Genomic DNA, 21,375 nt, shown 5'->3' on the forward strand with positions numbered 1-21,375 from the left:
AAATTGGCCAGACGACAGAGGTCACAAATTTGTGGAATCTCTCGCACCAATACTCGAAAAAGGTTTCGAAACGAAAAATATCACTATGATTTTTAAATCAAATATTAATCGTTTTATTCATATTTACATACATAAGTAGGCAACTTCGATGTACTTTGAAATTTCAAATATCGACACTAAAAATATTATTGTAAAAGGAATTTGCTCGCACACCAAATCTTGAACGCAACGTATTCGTTTCTCGTTTAAATTGCAATTTACTTATATAATTTATTCTTGTCTAAACTTGTTTATTCGTCAACTAGATAGCTTGAAGATTTGCTGGAACATTTTTCTCGTCTAGACGACTAACAACAATTCCTTTCTCATTTTTGAACTAACGCTTGTGGAAGAAGCTTTATCTTCGACATTGATTTGCATGTAACAAGGATTAAAATAACTTGAAGCTGTTTTATTATGTTTTACCGAAGAAGGTAACTGTTACTTGTAGATGAAAATTCCTGCGCAATGTTATAATCATAACGTTACCTCTGCAAAACGTGGCCTCTTTTCGTTTAAGTAAACAATTTAATAATATTCTCGCAATATCGATGCTCGCATAGTGTTAATCCTTTAGATATCCTAAAGGAGGATATTATTTCAGTTAATATTTATTTGAAATGGTAGCGGCGTGTCTGTAAATGGATTTTCGAGTGCAGTAGAACTTCCATTATACGAACTAATTGCAGGACAAAAGTGTTCGCATAAGAGGATTTTCACATAACAGAACGAGCGTTTAGCACTCGTCCGATTTAAGATCGCGGACAAACTGAAATAAAATAAGTACAACTTGTTCGCAGGTAACATTGAATACAATTAAGTACAATTTAAATACAATTGAATAGAAAATCAAAAAGGCGCTATTGTTCGGTCCTCCTTCTTTTCAATGAAATCAAAGGAAACAAACTTATCCCACATTTTCTTGCCAGCGAAATCACATTCTCTTCGGACTTGAAACCATTTAAGCTCGAAACACCTCGGAACAGTAGTACATCTTCGTCTCTGCTGTCATAGATTTCATCTGGACTATTCGCTTCGTCACCATTGTTTAAAACATTTTGCAAGGTAACTCCGTGGGGAGGATGTACTCGATTATTGTAATTTTTTCTTATCGAATCGTTGTCACTCTGTTACGCTTGGCCTATCTCGATCGTTGCATCCTGGTATTCGATGTAATATGTCATTCCCGCTTGAATCTAATTCCTCAGTTTCTTCCGTCATTTCATGCAACGGAAGTGACTTCGGTGTTTTGTTCTCTACGTCCAACCAAGCATTTCCCGCCATATTATCGCAGTCTTTTAAATTTAACTTTTTATGGACTTTAATTACGCGTTCGTTCTTAATTGTGTCTGTGGTTAGCAGAAACCCTACACACGCATCTACGTAGACACGTTGCACGTTTAATAGTAGTCGAATGAGAAATATACCGTTCGTATAATGGAATGTTCAAGATATCAAATAAATAAAACGTTCAAAGAACAACACGTTTATGTAATAGAACGTGGAAACAGCAGAACGTTCATAGAATGAAACGTTTATTTAACGAGCGTTCATCTAACGGAGGTTCTATTGCGATTGATTTCGCACGATGCCAATGCTTTGTGATGGCCGACCGAGAGTTGGCCTTGGTAGAAACAGCTTTGCTCCGCACATAAAGTCACGAATCTCGTGGTATAAAAAAAAAAAAAAAAAAAAAATTGGAGGCAGTCTGTCTAATTTTTGGACGACGCAAACATTTCGTTTTAAAAGCCGCGCAGCTTACAGGCTAGCCGCTAGTATAAATAGGCAACTAAACTGATACGGAAATTGAGATCCGCAAACTATGCAACCGCGACTGAGGCATTGATTGCGCCGTGCTACGTTCCGCTTCGCTACTAACGTTTCAATGAATAAAGTTAACCAATAAAGCATCGAATCGTACAGCGTTTGCAAGATTGAAGGTATTCGCGCGCTACAACAAGTTGCGTTTCGTTAAAATTAATGCCACGAATCGTTTTTACGCATCGTTGAAATTGCGGAACGATACCCATCGAAACAGCGAGTTTCATTCTTCAAAAACGAAACTGTTACTCCGCCAGGCATTGATTTCTAACAATTTCATTTGAAATTTCTACAGTCTTTCGCGTTTCATTTTTTACTTGCTTCGCGCTAGAGACACGCACAGACACGCGATCAGCGAAATAGCTTTACATAGCATTTTTCTGACATTTTACGACTAATCTTCGTATACTAATAGTTAACTATGCAAAAGTTTAAGTAAACTCTATTATCATCAAAGAATATAGAAAAAGCCAAATGCGGTGAATTAGAAGAGAAATTTCTCTGAGAAAGGAACATTTATTTAAATAAAAAATACAGATAAATAAATTTTATTTTTTTAACTTACACTATATTATATCAACTCTTAGACTGTAAACGTGTTTACGGTATCCTCAAGCTGTAAACGCGAGACTTTCCTATTCAATGCATCTTTCAGTAGGTAATATTTGTTAAAGTGCCAAAAAATTCATATCGCATGTTCAAACGTTCTAAATTAAGGCCATTTTAAAACTTTTGCCACACAACCTTTCGCAGGTGGGGCGAAAAAAGGTTTTCTACTTACTTGCGAGAAACTTAACCTGGTCGAAGTAGCCCGGACATGAAATACTTTTACAGTTTAAGGTTTAATATATTTTTTTTTTCTCTCTCCTACACGTTGAACGCGCGAATGACACATCTGAAGCACATTCTTCGCCACCCCAATGAAAACAGCGAATATATTGGACCCATGTTTTGCTATTACAGTCTTTTGAAATTGCCGCTACAAAAATAAATGTAATACACTCAACGTGTCCCACATTGGATACGTACGCATTTCGACAGTAAAGTGATAATTGTACCAAGAAGAAAACAAGATGAACGACGCGACGTCGAAAATTCATCCCTCGAAAACGCTGTCGAACGCAACAATCAGCTGCGTTCAACGACAGATTTCCAGCATTCTTTTGCCTTTTGCACTTAATGAAAAATTTTACATTGTTACCAATTGATTTTGTTAGTTACCTGCCGAGATATTGCAGATGTTCTTCTAATAATTCCTGGTATACACAAACGAGATTTCTTCGAAATAAAATATTTTCAAAGAGAAATGTAAAATATAAGCATAATAGATATATTTATGGCCAGTTTATTTCAATTGCAAATCTTAATTAATCAATCAATTTAACATTTTTAATACGGTAGTTAACATTGATCTTGTTACAAAAGAATTGGAGATAAGCTTCTCACTCCTTTTAATTACGATCTGATTGTACATTTAAACGCGTAGTTTGATAAAGCCTTTTTTGAGTGCTCAAAGAAACGTTAATTAACGCATTCGCGACATTTACTGCATATGATGAACGGAAACTAAACGAATGAAACATCTAAGACTGCACCTGCGACTCAAAACTCGCACGAAAAAAACAATTGAAAATATAACAGCAAAGAGCCACGTTTCCTAAACTTGAATCACTGCGGTCAATTATCCTCGGAACAGCTGTCAATGCTCCGTGATATGCCTGCTATGTATATGAAAAATAGCAACTATAGGCAAATAGCAACGAAAGGGTTACGCAATATCCAATCAACCAGCTCTGCTGACGTGCAAATGATATCCTTCTGGAGATAGTCATCCACGTGATAATTTACAGTTGCAAGAACTTACCGACTATCCAACAAGACAAACCCTAGGGAGAAATAAGTGAATCTCGGTACAGCGATTTATGTTTTAAACGTTTCTATTACAATTTCCATTCATAAACATGCAAAAACATGCAAAAGTTCTACAATAAATGAAAATGACTGAAAATTTATCGAAATAAATTGGAAAAATTAAATATCCAAAGAATTTATAAAGGAAAATGTAAATAGAACAAAGCTCGAATCTCTTCGGAGCTGTTTCACCACCAATTTAAAGCATCCAATGCACATACAGCCATCTTTTTCGAGGTTTTGCATTTGTTCGCATCTCTTCAGATAACATTCTTGTTATCTGAAAAATGTTTGTAGTAAGCATATTTAGATCAGTTATTAAAGTATGAGCGAAAAAGGCGAATGTCACTGATAAACTCGAAAGTTTAAATTATGAATCTTTAAAATATACTTTTAATAGAAATACTTTTCATAGAAGGAAGGCTTTTATAATGAACTGTGAAAGCTGTAGTACATATTTTACACATAAGTATTTAGCAGGAATTTAATATCGGACGATCCATTGTTCTGTAATTATATAATATAGCGGCAATTATCGAACTATCGCAAAAGATTTCTGCTCTGGACGGTTAAAAACATTCATAAAGCATGTTGTAAAAGGAACGTGCAAAAGGAACATGGGAGAAATCGTAAGTCGAAGTACATTCAGCATGCACGTACTAGGCGTTTTTTATAATGGAATTCCTGGCATCTCTGCACCCGGTTACCAGGTTCACTCGCTACTGAAAGTTTAACGAGGTATGTCGGAATCCGTGTAGCGTTTTTGTCGCACTTTTGTAACATGAATTTTGTCGGTTCGAATGAAATTTTCAACGTTAACGGCAAACGAATAAAAGCAAAGAAGATTTAACGCTTCACTATGAATGTAATTCATCGATTGAATTTGACGTTTGCGTCAGGATATCGTGTCCTTTATAACATTCCTAAATGTCGTTCTTCTGACAAAAAGTCACATTTTTGTCGTAAAATGCTGAATAAATTTTAGACATAGTTTATTATAGCCATGTACACGCTTCTACGCTATAGTTGTACATACGCTACCAATAATATGATTCACAAACTGTTGAAGCGGTCACCACTTTTAAGAAAACTCTACATCTGGTCTTTTAGTTTTTTTCAAGCATTGAAGCCATCGACAGCGTATAGACAAAAGACTGGGACGAAGACAGAACATAAACAGTAGACAGGCGACGTTGGCTTCAGGGCTTTCAGTCATAGGGTAACGCTGCTAGCGTGCGGATCTGGAGCAGTTTAATTATATTCCGACTTGTATTTACACTTCTGTATTAAAATATATTTTCTACCTTACAATTTATCCACGCGTTCCTTTGTTCACATACATCTAATAACCTCAACACGAACGTTCCGGTATAGATACGTTACTGCATTACCTTTTGCCTTCGATCGTTTAATTTAATTCCACTTGCAAATTACATTTTTTATTTCTTAATTTCTCACGATATTAAATAACGTTATGTGTTTGTGCATAAAAGTATGTTTGGTGATATGTGTAAATAACGATAAATGGTAGTAATCGAATTTACGATATATTAAAAAATTGCATAAAATAAAGATCCTATAACTCAACCCAATAACTCATTAATTTATCTCTGTTTGTTTATATTAAAGATGATTGGCATCAATGACTTAAGTTTATATAAAAGTGTGATGAAAACTAAATTTAATTGAAATTTTGTAAACATGTCGGAAATGCCAAGGGACGATGTGACATGTATAAAAACTCGTTAAAATCGGCGAGGTATGCTCTTTTCTGTATAGTTATAATTATTTGTTTTCACGCTATAAACACGAAATCAATACATCGTCAAATAGTTCCCCCAAATAGTCGAAAGAAATATTTCTTCGTGCAATTTTGATTCGTATAAAAGTTTCAAACGATAAAGAAAATTAATTTTGGTAAAGACGAAAAAAAAAAAGAAAAAATAAAAATATGACACAATCATATAAAGGAGGAAAAAAGGACAACGTTACGTTTTATCGTGTCTAGATTTATAGTTACACTTCTATTTATATTTTTAATTAAAATATACGTATAGTTGAATGCATATCTTTGAAAGTTGATAGAAAAATAGCAATAACGCTTAAATGGCTTTAATGGAATTTTTCACATTCCATTGTTATACTATCTTCGCTATATATTGGAAACTTAAACAATATAAACTTTCGGGCTGCTGATACTCTAACTGTATTTTAATTACACATTCTACTGTACGTGATAAATTCTTTCGTTTTAATTGAATTTTCATTGGCTATCGTCTCTCCACAAGTAAAATATGGAAAAGTCAGGATATGAAAGAATATCTTGAATTAACAACTACTGATGTAAATAATACAAAGTCAAAAGTGGAAAACATTAAAATTCTTATAAAGCATATTATTTAATCGATTTAAAAATTTCTCTATGCCTGTTTGTTATACTCCTATTTACAGTTTCCGGAAATGGAATATGTTACATGCGTTGTCTAGTGTCTAGAATATTATTTAGACGTTAATAATTAAATTCTGTGTACTTTTATGTAAACTCGTGGATAATATTTAACAATACTATAAATAATAGGTAAATAAATTTACGTTAATCGAGTTATGGTACTTTCCATTTGTAAATTAAAAGCTTTTCCCAAAAATATATTTGAAGAAATTATACAGGATCGCCCGCATAAAATGCTTTTTTAAATTCTTTTAATTTTAATGATACAAGAGGACTGATATTTGAGGAACAAGAGATTTAACGACTATTGGAGAACACGAGAGGACAAATGTTTGAAAGTGAACGATCACCGTTTTGAACGTTTAATGAAACGATTTAATAAAAGAATTTTACCTGACAGTACCTCTATTTTAATTACCCTTTGAAGCCTCCCGTAGTCTTCCTTTAGACCTTTCATTCGTCATAGCTCTTTAGCACGTTCACCGCCAGGTGTATTTTCACACAACGCAAACGTGTTTCCGTTAACACCACGTATGTGTCTACTTCTTACAAACGGCTGGAAATATAATGCGAAATAAGACGATAATGCGAGAGATGCTGTTGGATTAGTGCAGGAAGTGAGTGTGTGTGTAACTGTAAAAGTTTAATCAACATATTTCTGTTTTTCTTTCTTTCGTTAGTAACGGTCAGTCTTTGAAGAATAAGTCAGAAATATAAACGTGCCTTCCTCGAATAGAAATTAATTTAATGAAATAATTATTCTAACGAGAATTTTATATCTTATAATTTATTGGCCTTAACGAACAGATGCTATAAAGTGAATGAGAAAAATTTCAATTGAGAATTTGCAAAAGATCCTACAAAAAAAGTAACCTAATCCTATGGAATCTGTACTAGCAACCTTTACTATCGCTTGCTATACTTTATTGCGGCTTGTCGTAATATGCCCATGTAATATTTCTCTTAAATAAATGTATCACATTTTCTACCAATACATCTTGTTTGTTACGCTCTTTTACAACTGTTAAGGAATAATCATAGTGTTGGGTATACGTAAGTAATTACATGTTGTACGTATTTTAAAATATTTTTCACGCGTCGGTCACCAGTGGAGCACATTGCGTAAATGGGAAGCACAGTGACAGTCATCGATGACCGTCATGGCGGTGAATGTATTTAATTACGCAAAATAACGATAAATACGTTAAGTAAATGTTCAGAAGAGTTATCTAAATGAACAGGAATGAACATGGTATACTATATAAAAAGAGATGAAGGCTATGCCAGAAGAATCTCTTGTTCCTCGAGTAATCAGTATAATAAACTAAGTGGTATTAATAAAAGAATATCAAATAAATAAATTACATACAACATACAGGATCATACAGTCACCTAAGCCGAGCCACGTTAACAACTTCTTGAATTTTGGAGAAGAGGAGAAATGTTTACAGCAAGTTGCGTAGTTCATAGAGAGCCATTACACGGTGGACAGAACTCGCGAACGTGCTTGAAAGATTTGAAGATTACCTATGATAATATAGCTCTTTTGGGTTACGATGTAGCTCTGATGAGTGAAAAATGAAAAGTCACAATGTATGCTCCTAAAACACGATATTCACAGCTTTATCGGCATGATCTTATTCGGTGAATTCCAAAGGCATACGACCTTTGTCTCAAACAAAGCTTTTCCGTATCTCGAAAATTGAAAGAGGTACTCGCGTAAATCTATCGTTTAAGAATTTCGAAAATGCGTAGCGAAGGAATCGATTCGATGCATTTCTAATCGTCATATATAGACGAGTATTCGTGTACAAAACTTGAGCGAGATAAAGCCACGTGCTCCGGAAACAGCTCCATACAGAAATACCAGGAAGAAAAAGGAGTTAAGTGAATGGCACAAGCACCCAGGAGAATGTGTGAAGCTTATTCAGAGTAGAAGCGAAATCCTTCGTCTTTCGAGAAAGCGTTGAAGATGTCGAGCACGTAGCTTGGTACCTGATCATTGCCTGAAGCTTACCATGGGAAATATATGAGAATGCTGACGCAGGATCGTCCAAAAAGTTTCACACCAACTCGAATCCCAGTTATAAATACTTTTCGTGACCTTTTTCTTGATTTTTCAGGCGCGATAGCGCTGCACTGTAAACGCATAAAAGAGAAAAGGAAACATAAACGGATGGAAAATAACGTAAATCTTCTTTTCTAAGGAGATTATATTTTGTCCTTAAGTACTAAAAACTCGTGGATTTTTTAATCATTTTTTCTTTAAATTTGCCTAAATAATTACAACATGTATTGCAATTTTTAAAGTATATCTCTCAAAGTTTTTCAATAATCCTGATATTATTTCTTCCCTAAGACCTGATTAAGCGATACAAGTTTCCGCGTTTAAAAGTTTCACTTGTCTAGCTGCGTATTTTACAACGGTGAGTTCGGTAATTAAGTTGCTAAGAGACTTTGTTCGATAGATCAGCAACTATTTAAAAGCTACTCGAGTGCTAAAACGACAAGTTTCACCTTTCAGACGTAAAGTTCTATTGTTTATTAAGGGGTCACGTACGTACATTCATTCTTCTTCGCAACTACGTGTAGGATCTATAGACAGATCGAAAGTAAAAACATGTACACCGCAAAACACGAAATGTACAATATTTAATGTGTGTAAATTTAATTGACAGATATTAATCAACGATGTTTACGATACTAATTAAAATAGCTGTTCCGTGCCTGCTCTTCTGCTCGTATGTCGCATATTCGGCAATTTAACGAAACATTCCAAGATGAAGTAGACATTTTACAAATCTATAAGGAAAGCATAAGTGTGTAAGGCGTCGCTAGGAACGTTAAGAGGAAACTGTCAAGAAAAAACGGTACGTTTGAAAGGAAAATGGCAAAGAATGTCACACGGGGAAAATTAATTTCAGGATTCAGTGAGTTTGGCATTGTATTAACGGGATAGTTGATATCACAGAAGCACGTGTGCACGCGAGACATAAGCTGATTCCAAAATCATTTGTACAATTTATCTGACATCCTGACTAGTCGAAACATCGACGTAACCAGACTGAAGGGCCGTGATCGTCCGCAGATAGATCGTAGCGATTCGATTGACCGATCAACTGGAGCACACGCAGTTACGGCGTACCAACCAGGAATCAGCTATTGGAGATGAAGGGACGCGAGTAGAGAGGACGTTGTCGGGCAACGTTCCGCTCGCTACCAGTCGAAAGGGGGTAGGAAGTTGGGGAAGAGGAGGCGTGAGAGGAGGTGGCTGATGTGGAGGACGCTCGAGGGGGTAACAGGTCGGATGTCCGGCAGTCCGTCACCGACTATCCCCCAGTATCTCCGGCGTGGTCCACCGCGTCACAGCGACCGGCCTGCAGCCATATCGCCAGCTACATAACAAGTCCTGAATATGCATATATTCGACTACAGAGGACCGCTTCACTAACCCCGACACCCTTGTGTACACGGCTTTACTTACACTCGAAACGTGTCTCTTGTGTGCGTACACGCAGTTGCTCATACGTTCGCGAATCTCGGTATAGCGACGCGCGAGCTCATCCTCTTTTCTCTTCTCTTCTCTTCTCTTCTCTTCTCTTCTCTTCTCTTCTCTTCTCTTCTCTTCCTTCTAGCGTACACACGATCCTATACGCTTCCCGACATCCTATATAATATATAGATCTCATTCTCTGTATCCGTGTTCGTCCTCTCGCGTCCAGACACATATCACCCTCACCCTTCTCGTCCGCTCGATCGCGTTCACCCGTCTCTGTTCGTCTCTCTAGCTACTTGATTTTCTGCTTTGCTCTGTCAACATCGTCTCTCTCGTTTCCACTCGGTCATCGACGAAGCACCATTGACGCCAGTTCACTGCCTGCCAACGCAAGAATTTATGACCGTGTATGCAGCGTCAGCTCATATATTCACGGTCGGATTTTGACATATCGCGTGCATTACGGACATTCTAATTACCTGCTCTCTCATAGAAATACATATCTTTGGCCTACAGAGAAAAATTTCTCTCCCCTTTTGTTCTGCTTTCTACCTTTGTCAAGAAAATCACGACGTTCGTGTATGCTAGGTGCGTACATACCTAGAAAACTTGTTGATCCCTGATATATAGATTAGGTACACCTGGAATATCCAGGCTGTCCAGTAAAAGTATTAAACAGGAAATCGATAGGTTCGTATTAAAAGTTTAAAGACTCGTTTGAAATTGCGAATGATTGTCATTGGAGAATTGAAAGAAGAAAATACTTTGTTTTAAAAGGCATTCGAATAGCCATCGGAACATTCTCAATGAAAATACCGCATTTCTCAGGTGCAGCTTCAGCTTCGCATCCAGCCTTTCCAATCGAGTCAGTGGCGTTCACATAACAGAGCTGCGTCGACGTATCGTCTTTGTACGCTGATCTGACTCTCTGCCGTCCCTTTGATGCAATAGCTTTGCCGTCTTTTTAAGTTTCCTAGTTTCCCCACTATGCCCTTTCTGCCCCCTGCCGCCCCTTCTACGCCCTCTTTCTCCCTCTCGCTACCACTTTCTATTTACCTGTCTAGGTGTATCACTGTTTTTCTATTCATGTAGCTACCGCTCTTTCCTCGTTTTCCTTTCTCTCCTTTATTCGACTGCTCGCCATTCGGCGCCGTTTGACACGACGATCGCGAACCATTTGAAAGTTACCAGAGAAAAGAGAAAAGAGGAGCCGTCCCTGCCTGGGCCGTATCAGAGAGGGGTCAGACTCGATAAAAAGACTGCAAGTTTAATGGACGTCGAGCCATCTCGAATGCAGACTATTCCTAGTAGCGTGTCTGCGTCTCCGTCACTCTTGCGCATCCTCGTTTTCGCCTAACGCGTTTTAAATCATATTAACCACTGAAGTATCTTGCTTTGAAAGCGAATTTTAAACGATAAATTCGATTAGTGATCTTTTAATGCTACCCGATATTAACAAAATAGCAAAGGTCCAACAATTGTAACCCCAATTTCGATCTATTATTCCGGGCGAGTCCATAAACTGGGCCGGACGATAACTCTGTTCTCATTGCAGATAAAAAAAAAGAACTAAAGGAAAATTTTGCATTGTTTATCATCATCGTGCTGTGCGCTTTTTTTTTTTTTTTACAGAAGTATAGCGATATAGTTGCAAAGTGTAATTACTCTATTTTTAATGGAATTAAAATTGTTCGTTCGTGGACAAAAAGAATTTAAAATATTGGGATAAAATCACTAAGAACTGGATAATTTTCGAAATATATAACTTTTCTTTGGATGTCGACAAGAGCTCCAGCACTTTATCACTTCGTTCTAACATTTCCTCACATTTTCCGTTACGTTGTTCATTTATTCACCACTTACAATAAGTACTTAAGTAGTTTTTTTTAGTTCTTTTTCACAAAAAAAGCGTTACGAGAAAATGTCAAGGAGATTTAAACAAGGTGAACGCGACGTGCAAGACGTCGGACTGTCTGTCTCAAACCATTTTAATGGCTTTTATTTAGCTTACTTTTCTGTTTGTCCGTCTGTCTAAGTGAAATTTTGTAAGCGAAATTTTCCTCACTTCTCGACCAGCCAGGAAGCTTCTACACGTGCTTATTTTCTATCAGAATACTAAAGATATTAATTTCTAAAGAACACAGTTCTCTAGTATCTATAAAGTAAAAATGGAAGAATGTTCGACTGAAATCATGAATCCAAAATTGATCTAATCAATAGAGAGTCTCTGAAACTTTGCAACTAAGCTAATATGAGTCCGCCAGTTTTTTATTTTATAGGATTGTCGCGTGTGCTTAACAATTCTCGTTGTATATTCTTATTACGTTCAATTACCTTGACGACACCTCATTGGAAAAATTATTTTCTTGTTTTCAGTATATTCTTAATTGATAATCATTTTCTTCAATTTTTTTTATTTGTATATTTCACTTCTCCATAGGTCGATGTTAATCGATTTGAGCTAAAAATTATCTAATATTTATTTTCTTGTTCCTACATTGATTAGTTTTACTTATTTTTCGTAATAAATGCAAAAAATCTCTCTGGCATTCGGAAGATTTTTGTTCAAAGTCACCAATCTCGAACGCGTTTTTATAGATCGTCGCTGTACTGCCTTACAACTTAAATTTGTAATTGCTGCCCTATTCTTTTGTTGTACTCTTATTATCCGACTCCTCCCAAATTATATTTTTTCTTTTGTTTGCAACAATGGACATTGCACGTGCTTGTAAGTTTCTAAATAAAGAAATAAATAAATAAATATATCTTTTTAAATTATTTTTCAGAAATGAATGAAAAATCTAGAGATAAAGAACTGAACTTTGAAAATCAATCGCAAGTTTCTTTATTAAAAAAAATTCAATTATGTATATATTTGTTTTGGATTATTGTCATATTTATAATAGTAACGGTCTTAGAATTAAAGTTACCATGCAAAGTATTAGTTAAATGCACGGATACTCGATCAATTCTGAAAATCAATTTTTTAACAAATTGTCTAAAACATTGATTTTTGTGTCATGAAAGACACTTTATCGTTTCGATTTATCTTCGGCCATGGAATGACTCTTCCTTATCCCACTCGTACCACGAATTACGGTCCACTCGGTATCTTCAGAAATCCTCTAATTCCTATTGATCCAATTAATGAAGACTAGTTTTACAAAATTTGCTGACCAACGAGCGTATTAATCCATGCCGTATCGGAGCTTTCCAGCGCAATTAATTAACTGTCAAAATAGGCGTCGCTTTAATTCCTGTTCAATATGGCTAATTATGCGTAATGCAACCGAATATGGATGGTTTCATGAAAATTACAATTTTATTAGTGACATTTACAATATAATCGCTTACTTGTATCCCTTGCATAAGAATATATGTTTCTAATGTAAAAAAACATTTATTTTTGTGTAAAACACTTACTACTACTTAAAAACTTGTACAAATAGCTGTTATGGTAGATATTATCGACTGAAACTCTATTTTTAAAAATCATTTCAAGTTAGTTATTATTTTTAACTTTGACCTTAACAATTAAATATAATACTCCAACTATCGATTCATGTAATGTTGATATTTATGGCTGAAAATTCAAAGACAACAAACCTTGCGCTTTCAAATTTTTACCTTCTGTGTTCCTAGATTATAAACAATTCCACCTACATTAACATTTGCATTATTATTTTCTTAAATATACATATCGTTCCGTCCAAAGGAACGAAAGCGCGAGAAGTTTCGTGGATGACTCACGATAGTCGCTTTCGCAGTCGAGGCGCTATTTCAGAACGGTACTTTAATAGCTAAAACGATTCGTAGCAGCATTTTTAATTTGCTATGCCTCGTTCTAGTTTCAACAGACGAGAGTGACGTAAACGTGAGTTTCTTGGAAGGATAATTGACGGATTTTGACGGTCCGAAGCCTCAGACTTGTCCAGGTATCGATCACGCGCTTCTTGCTAAGGATCTATCACGCTTGGAGCGCATTGGCGCAGTAAACGATGCCTTGCGAGCGAATATGCCGATTGGCGATTTTTTTGAAAAGCAAGCCTTGTTGGACGGCCGCTCGAGTCTCACGCGGCATCGTTCGAGTCGTTCAATCGCGAACATCGATCAGAGAGTCAATCTGCGTGCCTTCGAATCGTTAAGCGTGAAGTAAAAAACCGTTTCAATCTCTCAGTGCCCTTCAAGCGCTCGTGCAGACAAAATCGTTTCGTCAGTCGTAACGATCGGTCGATGGTCTTCTCAGCTGCCTTCTTTGGTTCGTCAACATCTTGAAGCGTGCGTGGACATGGCTGCAAGTGTTGGTGGAGACAGAGTCGTTCCATCAGGCGTAACGGCCAGTGGACAGTCGCGTGCGAAAGCTTCAGCCGTGAACAGTATCTTCAAGCACACGTGGAGGAAAGTGTCGTCTTAATGAGCGAACGATTGGTAAACAGTCTCAGTGCGGGTCTTTCAAATGCGAGCAGCATCGACACGCGTTCGCGGACGAATGTATCGTTAACCGTTCGTATCGTCGTACGATAGTTAGTTTGTTCAGTTGCTTCGTAATCTCGTCTTAATCGTCGAAGACTTTCTCATCGCTTGTTCTTCGCGCATTGAGTCACTGCTCTCCCTCGTAAATCTGTTACCCAAGGTTAATTAATAAAGTTACAGAGCGCGGTATCATCGATATCAGACACGTATTGTTATTTCGTTAAATTGTGTCAATATTGTCAGCAAATAAGTATCTTCCTACTTGCTGTATATGACTTTTGAAACATTAAAAGATTATTACTCGACTACTTTAATATTGACTAAGACACCTTTTTAATCGTGGTTAAACTCGTTAAACATTTCCTTCTTGTGTAAGAGACTTTAAATTGATTCGAAATAGTATTTTACAGGGAACTGATGAAACCAATGAGTTAGATATTTATATAATTAAAACTAGTTAGATATTTAAATAATTTGTATTTTTTAATTTTCTTTACGAATATGTTAATTTTGACAGTACGATTTCGCTCTACACCTCCACTGTGTTTGACCAGTGCTCGGTCAAATTTATAGGAAAAATATATTAAATGCGAAATAGTATTAAAAAAAATAAAATATCTTTATTTTCACAATGTGGTGTATGAAATAAAATATTCTATCTTTGTATTGTAAATAGTGTAGCATCGTGGAATAATGGTAAGAGGAAACTCGCTAGGACTACGAATTACGATTTAGATAGAAAGTGGAAATTCCAATGGGCCATGTGGTCCTTCGAAAAAGTAGTCACTTGGAAAAGGCGCACGTGACCATCTCTGGTCATGGACGGCTGCGAAACACGTGCTTGTGGTGGGAGTACGAAAACTGTGATAAGGGAATGTCTTGGTGGAGAAAGTCAGTTAGTCGTTCATTAGTTGCGGATTAGTTGCGAGTTGTCGATTGTAGTGAGTTGTGAGTTGAGTTGTGAGTTGTCATTCAGAAGTTGAGTAGTTGTATAAATTTACTTGTTTCAGTTGTATTACATTACTACATTAAGCTCTAATTAAATAATCATCGTTTCCCTGTTTCAATCGTTATAAATAAATCTATGAAAAGAAGTCGATATAAAAGTATTATACGTAATATAGTATTATACGAAATGAAGTCGAAAATGTAAAATGACATATTTTTCGCTTTGTTTTCGCGAAAATCAATTATGAAATTCCCTCTACTTGACTTTACAGTCCATTTTTTTGAAAACGAAGCCAAGATCTTGCATATCTTTTTTATATTCATACATATTTGTATGTTTTGCAAATATTTTTTAATGCAATAATATGAAATAATAAAACAAAATACCTCAGCTAACGCTCATACCGCGTTGAATGTACTCGTTCTCGTCCGATCACGAAAGTTTAAGGAACGCTGGGCACGGATAGTACTTGGACGGGTGACCGCTTGGGAACTCCGTGTGGTGTTAGCATTTTTTATTTTGGAAAAAAATATATTTTTGACACGACTGTCACCATACATTGTGTCATTCTCCGATACACGTACAAATAAATTAACACACGTTTTCAAACTAAGAAGTCACGTTTCTCGATATGCTGAAGAAACCGTCAGTCTAATTTTCGACTTCTGTTGCACTGGGAATCGAGTACCACCGAACAAAGTACCCAAATACGAAGGAACCGGTTCGATCGGCTGTCGTTACCTCTCGAGTGCATCCGTACTTGATACAATTTCAACGTCGATTTTCTTGAAAACCCTGTAGCCCTGTATCAAAAATTGTCAATCCACATTTTCGATTTACTTTTGCACGAGAATCTTCTGCTTTCGGTTTGTACCATGATTTTTGATAAACCCTATTTTGAAAATGTTTGTTTAATGTATACAAATACAAGTACAAACTTCCTGATAAGTTGAATTCGCGAATCCTTATCACCTACATACTGCAAGAATTCGAATGGCTTCGAGGACTAAGAAAACTAACACTAGAGATGTAAAGTATTCCTAGAAGTGAGAATCACTTCAACATGAATAAAAAAGAAAAATGGACGGGTTATAGAGTAGCAGCCGGCCGAAAATAATTTTCAAGCAATGTATTGACGTATGAAATGTTGCACTGTTTTATCGGCGTGTTCGTCACATACATAATAATAATTAACATCAGTAGACACATATATCCAGCCAGATATCAATCTAACCCAATCTACGAGTTTGGCCCACTGATTTATTTTTTTATATTAAAGATGATTAGCACCAATGAGTTAAATTTAGGTAAAAAATACAGTCACTTGTGTGGCAGAATTATAGAAAGAGTAAAAGAGTTGTATCTGTACATCGAATAAATAAGAAATAAAGCAGATATCCAGGAACGACTCATCAGCTATGGAATCCAAAAAACTAATTTTAACTTAAAAAAATGTTGCCTCTCTGCTTGTTTGTCTGTTCGTACTCGCATCACGTAAAAACTACCGAACACAATTCGATCGGGTTTTCTCTGTTATATAGCGTAGTGTCTTGGAAAGAAAATTGGATATGTTTCATCTCGACCCGTTTTGTAGAAGCTGAGAAACAGCCTCGCATTTGAATTGTATCCGCTTCAATGTTTGATCGTCGAGCAACGATGGTTATTGTTTACGTCGTGTTTGTTCCGAAATCGAATCTTCTTCTAATTTAATATTTCTTACTGCGGAAAATAATTTAACTTTTAGTATAAAAAATATGCAGCTATTTCGTTCATAGAAATTCATCTGCTTGAAAATTGTTCCGTATATTATTTGTGCGTACCGAATATTTTATACACGTGAAAAAGCTATAGGAAAAGTTGATTGTTAAATCGAATAAATTAAATTTAATCGTTTAAAGCGTTTTCTCAGAACGCTAACATATTTCGACAACATATTTCAAGTTCATTGAAATCGATAAAGTGCGCTATTCTTTTCGAATAAAAATGCCAATAATATCGACTACGATTCACTAGCCGTTGTAGAACACGATTACAACGTAAATTAAGAGCATTTCAAACTTTTCCTCGTTACTCTAACTCATGATGCTACGTGTTATTCTTCGTGCATTGTCCACGTACACGCTATGCAGAAGATAACACGAGAATATTAATATCTTGTGTACTCTCTGAATAGGGTAGAGGTATCAATAGCAAATGTTTACAAACATTCCATGAGGTACAACGACCGTATAGTAACACGAGAAAATTTACAAAGATGTAACATTAAAAGGAATAGCGCGTATCTCAGTTACTGTTTGCGTAAATGTTCTCATTTCCCTGTTATTATCTAGACTGATACACGCAAAAGTTAAAAATACGGCGGAAAATCTACTGTAATAAAAGATGGAAAATATCAAACATCGTCGGTTTGCAGGTTCTTAGAAATAACATTATTTATGACAAGCACTAGAACAAATTCTGATAAATCCACTAATAATGAAAATATTTCGTATAGCAATTATGAAAGGTAGACAAGACGTTAGTAGATAAAGGCGTTAAGAAGAACACTTGCGTTTCTTTCGATGGATTTCTACAATTTATCGTTAATTTATTATTAAATACTACAAAAAGTAATAATATAATATTATTGTATTAAAGAGTGCAGTTCGTTATTCGTTATACGAATATTTTATACACATTAAAAAGTTATTGGTTCAGATGGAGTAACAGATTAAAAATAGCATGAATGCATCTAGTTATCCCAGTTTTTTGAAATAACATGGTCGTTTCTCCTCGACGAAATGATGGGTAAGAGTAATGAAATGAATCGAACCACATGTCATTCGTAATTTCGATTCGAACCACATTTATGTTTCGTTTATCGTGTTCGCTTTTAATATCATCGTTACTTCTGCAGATACAGAAAACTGTACGAGTCAAAAGTTATTTGGATTAATACGTATTATTGCGATTCGTGTTTTACCCTCGGAGCCATTTTTTTTTCGAATTTTCAAGGTCATCGACGATTTTCCGATAGCAGTAACATATTTTTATCATCGTACTATTGTAGCTAATAAAACATGGATTTTAGACATGTCAATGAAATAACATAAAGTAAAAAATTCATGATAATTTGTAGCGACATGAGAAATTAAGCATTTCCCACTCTTTCGCTCAAAATGTTTGTCATTTTGCAAGCAATGCCCATTACTTTCGAGATTCTAATTAATTCTGTTCTTAAATGTCAATTTCGTTTGATGATGCTTCGTTTATAACGATTATAAACAGCATACGAGTCGAAACACACTCACAGTCGACTCAAGATGTTAATCAAGATAATCGGTCGAAGATTCCGCCATCTTATCTGTCTTGCTAACATCGACATGTGCAGTCAACCAACTTTGCGGTCACCTTGGTCCAGCGGGTCAGTGGCGACGTATTCCCCTTGAGCGGAGGTACAGAAGTTAGTCTCAGGGTGGACGATGGTTTGACAACAGGGCGGTTCCGCCAACTCAAAGATCCTTCGGGATATGACTTTATGATACTTTTCTAACAAGCAGATGAACAATGATCGATCTCTGACAAGACGAATCTTTACCAGGTGTCTGCTTCGCTGTATCATAAAGTCACCGCGTTGCATTCTTTAACAGTTCTAGTAGCTGAAAATACTCATATCGACGAAGATTACTGTTGAGGTTATTTGGTGTATGTGGAATCAAAGAAACGCGTGGGTAAATTGTAAGGTATTGTAAATATATATATATTGTGAATATTAAAGTACAAAGTGTGGAATACAATGTAAGCTGGTCCAGATCCAGACCATCCGCTCAGTAACCAGATAGACCGAACACCCTGCATACCACATCTGTTAAAACAATAACTAAAGAAGCCCCTCCAAAGAGACTAGACCATCGGTAGAAGGACCTTCCTAAACCAGCGCTAAAACAGTCCGTCGTAGCATCTCAAAGCTGTCTGTTCTAACATTCCGAACCACGCTGTTGTAACCGTCACTCTGTTGGATTTCTGCAATAAATCTCATTTTCGCATACGAAGTTCTATTTTCTTCACCCTATTCGTGAAAGAATCATTTTGTTCGTGCCGCGACGCGAGCAGATCACCGGCGATCCGTTAATTTCGCGATCTTTTGTGTTTCCGACGTGACACTAGCTATGTTACCCTGAGACTAAAAGAACCCTGAAGCCAACGTCTCACATGTACCGCTTATGGTCTGTCATCGACGCATTCTTTTGTCTATGCGCTATCGATGACCTCAGCGTTTGAGAAAACCGAAGACCAGATGTAGAGTTTTCTTAGAAGTGGCGACCACTTCAACAATTACAAATTACGAATTAAAAGAAAGATTAAAAATTCAAATATGCAAATTATCTGGTTTGTATGAAGATGCCTGTGTGTATTTTTACGTACGCAATACACAATGATGATTGTTACCTGGATAATTATTGTTTCATTGTTGGCAGTTAATAACAAAGTAATAGGATTCTTAGAGAGAATGATTCATCGAAACTATTCGTTTGTACTAATTATTCCATGGAAATCAATTGGTTCCAATTGATTAGCACGATCAGTTGCAACGATTCAGCTACCTAAGCGGTAAATGGGTCTATCTGCGACATATCACAATACATCAAACGTGTTTGGGGATACATTAATTCAGCGACTATGAAAATAGCTGTGTGATTGACCCGTGTAATATGGTTAATTCGCATGACGATATTGACCGTATGAAAATTCAAACGCGCACCGTCAATGAGGTTTAATGGGCCAAAACCGGAAAATAGCGATGTCATTGCATGCCAAAGTGCGCTTGCTGTGACGATTATGTCAATACTGGTATTGTATCATGTGCTACATAGTATATATTTATCAAATAGGGCAATTTTTTTAAAAGACCGACTTTATCGGAACTTTAGTCTCATTTTTCATCCGTATAACGTTAAACAATAGTTACAAGTCAAAGATTAAGAAATTGTTGGATAATTTGATAATTGAGAAACGGTCGATGACTGGTACGAAATATTAGTATAGAAATGCACATATATATATATATACATATTTCTACATGATACGAAAGAAAAATTGTTTAACAAAGATCGGAACTATGCTACAAACTCTTTTTATTTAAATATCCGTTTTTGAAGAAAACTAAATTTTCAAATAGTGCCGTGTACGAAGCAAAATATAATTCCATGTATAAATACACGCAGAAATCAGACCTTCGAGTGTTCGTAACTACTCTATAGTAATGAGAGACAATTTTATTGTAGTATTTGTGTATTATTATGTGAAACCGAATTAGGTACTTGGCAAAAACTGGTTTAATCCGAGGCATTTGATGAGTCGTTCGTTAATCAAAATATTATATTTTCATTTCCACGAAACTATTATCAAGGATTATTTATAGACATCTATCATAGATTCCTCCAATGATATATAATTCACAACGAATTACGTCACGCGCGTGACAATTGGCCACAAATCAAGCAGATAATAATCTACCGTTATGATCTACTATTAGATTGGAAACTACTTCATACTCTGGTAAACATTTTTATACAGGGTGCTCATTTGAAAATGTCCAATTATCCCGAGAACTACGCATTTTAGAAAAAAATGTTTGAAATAAAAACAATGCAACTTGCCTCTTGCTTTTCAGCCAATTTCAAGGTAATCTGTAGGACAAATGGAAACCACATCTTTTTCTCATTCTTCGGGAAAAAAGAAAAAGCTTTTACAAGAAATTTGTGATTCTTTTTATCGGACTTTGTCTTAAAAAGATATTTTGTTCAACTTTTATCTGTACAACTTTTTTGATACACAAAACATCGGAATATTTAGAAATGTATTTAGAATATTCTCACTTTTCCTAAAATTACCAAGATTTTGGAACATTTTATAATGCTTCGTTATTTGTGTATTTAAAGGGCCTCGTGAAAAAGTCGAATGGTCAGTGATTGTACACTTTAATCTCATCCGTTGCTTTGGAAATAACAAAAACCGAAATAAATGTTTATCCGAACGAATATCCTTTTAAGATGAAGCGCGATAAAGAAATGTTTCCTATACAAGTTTCTTCTTTTCTCTCGCAGAGTAAGAGGCTGTAAAGAAAAAATATGATCTCCATTTTAAAAGACCAAGTTGACCTTTGAATGACTTTAAAAAGGCTAAAAAATTAATAACGAGCAGCACGGTTGCGCTTACTCCTCGGAACTTTTGTTTCGAACATTTTTTCTCTAAACT

The 21,375-nt window shown here is 35.9% G+C and overlaps 1 protein-coding gene and 1 pseudogene across 1 annotated transcript in view; both read left to right on the forward strand.

The window, feature by feature from the left end:
• The window catches only part of Dip-lambda (Dpr-interacting protein lambda), a 533,509-nt gene that overhangs the window by 111,767 nt on the left and 400,367 nt on the right, over positions 1–21,375 (forward strand). The gene's annotated exons all lie outside the window — the stretch shown is intronic.
• Positions 15,529–15,648, forward strand: LOC139996771 (5S ribosomal RNA; annotated as a pseudogene).

Source organism: Bombus fervidus, chromosome 18 (genome assembly GCF_041682495.2).
Source record: "Bombus fervidus isolate BK054 chromosome 18, iyBomFerv1, whole genome shotgun sequence".
NCBI lineage: Eukaryota > Metazoa > Arthropoda > Insecta > Hymenoptera > Apidae > Bombus > Bombus fervidus.